Below are 8,078 nucleotides of genomic sequence, written 5' to 3' on the forward strand. Positions count from 1 at the left end.
CTCTCAATAAAATACTTTAATTCAGAATAATTCCTATAACTATAATATGGAATAACTGAAAATTGTGCATATATATTATCAAAACATGCTAAGTGCCTCATGTAAGGATAGTATTTGCCTTCAAATAGTCACTTCATGAAACGTAGGAATTAATCACAAAGGAGAGTTCACTTCAGCAGGGCTTGGAAGCTCAGTGCCACGAATGAGGGGCACTGTGGAGAGGCAGTGAGCCTGGCTCACCAAGAGCTCCCAGGAGAAATTTCCACATCACCATGTCAAGTAGCTTGATTGCAACATTTGGGACAAAGGCTACTATTATCTCATTTATAATGTGATTAAAGCTTGAGAAGATTTCAGGTGCTAGGTTAAGTGACAGCTACATGTTTTCTGCTGCAAGCAGTATTTACCTGCACTACCTGTTCAACAGCACTATAATAAAACCCATAGACTTAACTGACAGGTACCTTTTATGCTAGGAAGTTAAAGGGTTATTAGAAAGTGGTTCTTCTTTATAGCTCAGATGATCTGGGAATGATAAAAGTCTTTCACCCGTACTGTCTCCCTTTATATCTCTGAGGCATGTCAAAAATATCTAGCTTTTGGACTTTTTCTTACCCTGCTGGCTGATTTCCAACCTCATTTTTTACCTCAGCTCTAAGAAATCTTAATTTCTGTCAGTTTTCACAAGCTGCACTTCAGAATTATTCCGTCCATGTAGTGACTTCATCTCAAAACAGCCAAGATAAATAATTCTAGCTATTTTATGCATCTCTTGATCAGTTCCAGGTTTTTGCACATTTCTTATGAATCTGGTGACAGTACCATGCATTGTGGCAACCTGCTGTGGTTTCACTCAACACTGTAATGCTGTGGTCTCTGATTTATATGTTTTCAATTCATATTAAAGCTGCAATGCCTCTGATTACACAGGACCAAAAGCACTCCTGAACTGGCAAAATTTAAGATCTATTCCAACCCCCAGTTAATATAAAGAAAAATGCTTCAAATAACATAATTTACTGAACCATTAATTAGTATTCTACTTCACTGACCCTTTCAGAATGCCTAAGACCCATGAAAACAGAGGCTTCTTGAAAAGCAAAATACTAAAACATCCCCTTTAATTACACTCCAGTGTTGTAATACTCCCTCATATGATAATTTATATATTGAAAAAGAACCACCAGGACAGTGCTGCACCACAAAGCTGGAACAAAGAGGTAAGTTCAGGCAATGATGATAACACTAAATATCTTTCCAGATGTCAAAGGTCAGCATTCTCAGGTGAGGTAATTACTCTATACCCAGTACTCAAAAGAACTAATAGAGCCATCAGTTACCTAGAATTTAGGAGTTTGAGTTTAGAGTTCATTTTGAAAGAGAAAAGAGGAGAAAGAAATAAAAGGTAAAAAACAATGTTCTGTTACACAGTAAGAGACTGAAAGTCTCCAACTTATCTAAATCTGAGAAAAGATGCTACCAGACAAGTAGGACAAAAATAATCCAACTAACACCAAGTACCTTTGTGTAATTTTTGCATTCATAAAACTGATAGACACATTTCTGAAAGTTTTTAAAGAAGAAGTAATAATGGAGCTAGTCAGCAATTTACAACTAGCAATTAATCATTTTTACAATATTCACAACATTTAGTTTTGTTCCTGTTATTCGAGTTTTGTTCCTGTTATTCGAGGAAATAATGATTAATTGATAAAAGTTTAGCAAGTGTACTAATAGCAGGTGCCTCTAATTGCAAACTCTCAGGGATAATTTGGTCTGAGTTACTTTATGCTAATTTGTACAGCATTAGTCATAACAGTCTGTAATTTCACTTTTAAAACAACTTTTTCCTACAGTCACTATAATCTATTTAAGAATTTTATCTAGTTATTTCTATGAGGAATACTGCTAAATTGTAAATGTGGGAGCCTTATCACCATAAAAGCTTAAAGAAGAGGTCCTTAAAATATGCCCCTACCAATTAAAAACACTTGCTAATTAGTTTCAGAGAAAACTGTTTTAAAGTACCTTTAATGACACAATTACCCTAATCTCATATAGTTTGAAGCCCAATCCAAATAACTGTATCCCCTATTTTTTCTGAAGTTTCCTTTTAGAAGCAAGTACTTCTCTTGGAGGCTGAAAATCAGTGGGAGATGCTGCATTCAGGTACCTGTTTTCCATTTCTGCAGTTGTGGTGTCTCACTGAGGTAAATGAAGCCTCAGTGAGAAGGCTCACTGGGGCTAATGAAGTTACTGGGCAAACAAGAGTTAGCAAACAGCCAGACAAACAAGCATGTTCTCACAACAGCCAAAGAATTGAACAATGGAATTTGTTACCCAGCTGCTCTTTAGGAAAATTGGAATTTATATCAACTCTTCTAAAAATGTCTCAGTTCCCTATTTATTCCACAAATCATTTAATACTGTGCTTTTCAAGCAAACTGTGATGTATGGCAGGATCCAGGAAACCCCTTGATCATGTGGCAAGCCCTTGCAGATGTGGTAACGAGGTAAAATCAAAATATATCCTACAACAAGTCCTTTTCTCTAATGCCATTTTACAGACATAGCTCTTCTTACAAAGAACAAATAGCAACAAATGCTGTATTATTCTATGTGGAGCATGTAGCTTTTTTGCTAGGCATTTAAAATAAGTACTTTGATGTTTCCTGAACTACAGAAATACTCAGCTCTTCCACGATACTAGATGAGGTCTTATCTCCCCAAAACCTGAAAACAAGTGATCAGCTCAAACACATTTGGAAATATTTTCTGCATATATTCAGTTTTCTTATAGAAATCCACATTGTGGATTATCTGACAGCTAAAAAGCCATGCTTGGTGAGTGCTCTCTACATTACTGGTTGCCCCATTGGTAAGCTGATCACACAGCACAATGGGAAGCAAGAGACAGCTAACTTCTTACATCTGCAGCTCTTAGTAACTGGGGAGGTTTGAAACCAGAAGCAGCTGCCAAACAGATGTTCTTGCTGAGGCATGCAAAACCATGTGCTGTATGTCTTCGACTAAAATAAAATGACAGTTGAAATCTGCTAGCTAGTAGTTAAGCCATCATCTTTTACAAGGCTTTGGGAAAGACAGATGCAGTATGGACTTGGTCGTTCATAAGAACTGCTGAACTTTGTGACTAGGAAGGAAACTTCCCTTTGGGACGCTAAGGAATTTGACAGTGCTTGCTTTCGCCTAGGTAGTGTCCAATGACTGTAGGATCAGGTGAAAATCACAGGCCCTGAGCTCCTCCCTGACAAGGGTCATGCCATGTGTGCAATATCTAGAACTTAATATCTGAAGCCAGTGTTTAGCTGGGAGCCCAGATCTATCTTTTGTAGAACAGCTCAATAAATATTCTTCTCTTCTGCAGAAGCAGCATTTAAACTTAATTTTTTTCCCTGCATTATGGTTATCAAAATAGATACATACACAATAGAGGTCCATTAGCATCTTTATCAAGTGGGCCAGGGAAGAACACGAGAGAGCTACATCAGTAGCTCTTCCCCCTTCACATGCATGCACTTCTCATATCTCACCATTATGGACTGGATTTCAAGTTCCCTTGAACTTAAATTATTTATTACTAATGCACTGACACAGGGCAGAAAAAGAACTTATTTTTCTGTCTGAGGCCTGTCCTTCACATGGCTTGAAAATAATTGTCAACTTAGTGGCTAAAAACCTGAAAACCAGTGATTAACTTTAAATACCAACATAAGCTCCAATTGCATTATTCTGAAACTTCTTATGCTATAAACATCTCTGCGGCACCCAAGTGCCTTCCAGTAGTGTACAAAGCGACCATGACTAACATCTGTCATGTGTCATTAGTACTCTTATCCCTCAAGGGGGAAAGCATTTACAGTGAAGTGTTTTGTTTTGGTAGGAAATTAAAAAAAACCCAAACTGCACACAGCTACACATTTATCTTAGAGGAACCAAGACCAAAGAGATGTATTTTACACGTGGAACAGGGTATGAGATCTCTGAAGGTCTCTAGCTCTTGGGGTAATTTATAACATGCTCTTACAGTGCCCCCTTTGGAAAGTCTACTTTCTGGCACTGACATCTTCATAAGGATGCTCCATCAGGTCTGATGAGAAAGATGTCAAACCCAGAGCTGACAGCTGCCTTCTAGGAGGCCTGAGCCTAAACCATGGGTCTCTGAAGAGAACTATTGAGCAGCTGAACTTGATTCAATGCCAAGTAATAAGTGGACACAGTGAAGGTAGGTTTGATGTGCTTTGAGAACTCCTGGGGGTGAGGAGACTCCTGCACTCTTTGGAGTTTCTGAGACTCACAAGGCTTTATGGTGAGGTACTGCTGAGCTCCCCTTGGAAAGTGTCTTATTACAAGGGCATTTACAAATTCCCCTGCTGGATGACTGGAATCCCTGCCACCCAGCTTTAGTTTACCTTCTCTCTTTCATCCAACATCACTAACTGTGCTGTGCTGCAATGGCATGGCAGGATAGTGGGACAGCATATTTGGTCACACGGAGGAAGAGACAAGCAGTGTGTGTCACCTTCATAGTACTGCCCCATTCAGTCCTCTGCACTTAAACTTAAAAGTTTGCTCTTGGAGGCTAGTGCTAGAAATGGAATGAACCCATTCAAAATTCTAATTTAAGTCCCTGCAACTTTGTCACAGACATAGACCCCGTATTTTAAAGAATATTTTATACAATAAATACATTGCAAAAGAAAAATGCATACTTTTTTGTGTGCTATTATTTGGCATTTCCTATTTAGCTGTTTTATCACACATGAGCATTTTACAGTTGCACCTGTGGATGGTATGTAGTTACTGTAGTGACAGAAGTACTAAAATACCTTTAAATACCTCCATGGAGACATCTTTTTTCACCTCTTTGGTACAGTTGTATTTATAGCAATAGCAGTTGCTGGTTTTTCAAAACTAGTTACTTTGACTTATGATATTTTCCATATTCCATGAAATGTCCCTTATTTAATATGCTTTACTGCAATATTTCTCCTCTTCCAGATTTTATTGATGCACATTATAGGGATAACAGTGCATAAATATCTTATTCTTAAAACAAAGAAAATACTATTATTGGAATGCAATAATCCTGCAAATTTAGAGTAAAAGGCATCAGTGGTAAGTGTGGACATAATCTCCTCCCTCCTTACAAATTTTTGGTAGTGACAGACTGAAGAAGCCAGGGGCACTAAGGAAAGTAACTTTCCTTTTCAAAAAGCTGATGCTAAAAAAGCTCTTTATATTTCTGATAAGGAAGCTGCAAGAGGATGAGTTTGAGAGCATGCACGAACCTGCAGCACAGCTGCTAACAAACAACAACCAACCAACAAAACAGTAAACCACCACCAAACACCAATCCTACTGCCCCTGAGTACAGCTGAGTTTGTAAAGCATCTCTGCTACCACTGAATCGTAATTCCATGATTTCTCTATTTTGTTTGGGTAACTTCCTCAAAATGCAAAAGGAAGAACCAGTGCCTCCAGATTATAAGAAACCAATTCTTTCTCTTCTATTTTACTCAGCTCTGATTGTAATCACATTTATGTACAGCACAATGTGGCTCTGGTTTCAGTTCCCAAATGCCTCATTTATTAAATGTTCCATTTTGTAACCTTGGTGTGTAGGAATTCAAAACTGTGGAACTTGCCAAGAATGGGTGGACAGTTCATCCATATCCTCCAGAGTATGCACTATGTCCTTTTAGGACACTGCACAATGGGCTACATTTACTACCAGCTATTAACTCATGCTTCACTAGTGACATCATACCATAGAATGCTGTCCTTTCTCTGTCCTTGCTGCATTTTTAAATCTGCCCTTCAACATCTCCAACACAGCTTCAACTCTGCCTTATCTGCCTTATCTCAAATCTCAGTCACATCTTGCGTTTCTGGTTCCTCATCGGGCTCAGGAACTGACTGTTATTGCAAGTTCAGGAATCCATGTCCAGTCAGCACATTGGAAGATTGTTGAACCTGGAGCATCAACAGATGAGTCATTTTATGAGGAAGGCTGGAGAGGGACTTTTTAACAAGGGCAGTGATAGGACAAGAGGGAATGGCTTGAAACTGAAACGAGGTAGATTTAGATTAGACATTAAGAAGAAATTCTTCCCCGAGAGGATGGTGAGGCACTGGCACAGGTTGCCCAAGAGAAATTGCAGATGCCCATCCCTGGCAGTGTTCAAGGCCAGGCTGGACAGGGCATTGAGAATCCTGGTCTAGTGGAAGGTGTCCTGCCTGTGGTGGTGAGCTGGTGACCAGATGATCTTTAAGCTCCCTTCCAGCTCAAGTCATTCTCTGATTTCAAAGTCTAGCTCTCATTGTCCGGGCTTACTTCTTCCTTCACAGATGCCTCTTTCAACTTGTGCCTATTTTGATTATCCTAATTTACCTATGGGTGACCTCTCATTACACACTAACACCACCTAATTTCTGCATTTGGTACACCAACTTTCTACCTGTCTTCTTGGAGAAGAAGCAACAAACAAAAAGTTTATTCAAGTTTGCATCTTATTTTCCAGTCAAATTGCAGTCTCACCACCTTTCAATCCTTTGAATGGATGATGAGTTTGGATTAGTTTCATTAAACATACTGTGCAAAAGAAAGTGGTGCCACAGGAAAGCTCTTAACATACAATGACAAAAAAAGAGAATCATAAATGCATATACCTGGCTACTCCTCATACTACCATCCTATCAATGTAATAAACATGCTCATAAATAATTACAACAAGGAATAAAAAATATCCTATCTCTTTCTGGTAGAACTTTTCCTGTTTCAGAAATGCATATTTGGAAAGTATCCATTTCCTTTGTGCATGACAGCTCACAGACTTGCAGCTCACTGTTGCCATCAAACATGCAGAAGACAGTTAAAAGAAAAAAAAACTCCTGTCAAGGCAAAGATTAGTTAATCAGTTAAATATAATTACAAAGTTTATGTAGAAACTGGACCCAGTCCAGAACTACTATATTGCAACATCTCGCAATGTGGAAAGGACTGACATATATTATATTTCCTTCAAGTATGCCAAATTAAAATTTATAAATCATATGCTCATGTGCCATTCTATCACACTTGTGCTTCAGGTTTGGCACACGGAGGGCAGTTTCCAGTTCTGGAGCACCACTGGGTCACTTTGGTCAATATTTCTTGGTATCTACCGCTGCTGTTATCTCACTCTTAGAAAAGCCATGGCAATCCAGGGTCCCACAAGGCAACATTCCTTGCTGCATCAATTGGGAGCCTCACATTCAGTGAGATCAAAGAATAAAAATTCCTGAATATCTGACTTGCAAAGGTCTCTTCTGCCAGTATTAGACAGAATTTTAGAAAAGTCCAAGATTTCAAAATATGTTCAAGAAAAGTACTAAGTATTTCCTGACTCACCATGGAAATGAAAGAATTGGCAAAATGTCTTTAGCTCATAGTGCTGTAAATCAGGATCCTAAGCTTCTAGGCATTTTGGGCTGCAGTTCAAACTGAAGTACCTTACCATGATTTATACTACTTCTGTACAATAAAAGTAGTTTGGGACAGCTTGATCAAGTCCCACCATCCTTGCTCACCTCTCTTTCCCTGGTTCCTACTCTCACCAAATAAATACACACCCAACCCCCCCCCCCCCCCCTTTCATATACCTAAAACAAACCCTCAAAACTCAAACTACTCAGACTAGCTGCAATTGCTAACACAAGGTTTTTTGATGTAACTCTAATTTTGGTCCATTTTTGTAGCAATTGTGAATGTAGCAGCTCTGTCTTTGGGCTGACACACTGAGATATACAATGTAATGGGCTTGTTCTAAAAGATTTTTGTTTTGTTTGGTGCAGTCAAAAATACTAAAAAAGTTCCTTTTGTGAAGAAGATACCTCCCTCCTCAAATCTTCCAACAAGCACGTTAAAAACCATGCTGTCTGTCCTTGAGACCCTGAAAGGGACTTTCAAGTAGAGAACTGAAAGGATCTTATTAATCCTGTTTTAGAAGAGCCTCTGTTTTCCAATTCAGTTGCTGACAAAAAGAATTCATTAGTAGGATTTCTAAAAATATATTGCA

This window comes from Sturnus vulgaris, chromosome 8 (assembly GCF_052056855.1).
Source record: "Sturnus vulgaris isolate bStuVul1 chromosome 8, bStuVul1.hap1, whole genome shotgun sequence".
NCBI lineage: Eukaryota > Metazoa > Chordata > Aves > Passeriformes > Sturnidae > Sturnus > Sturnus vulgaris.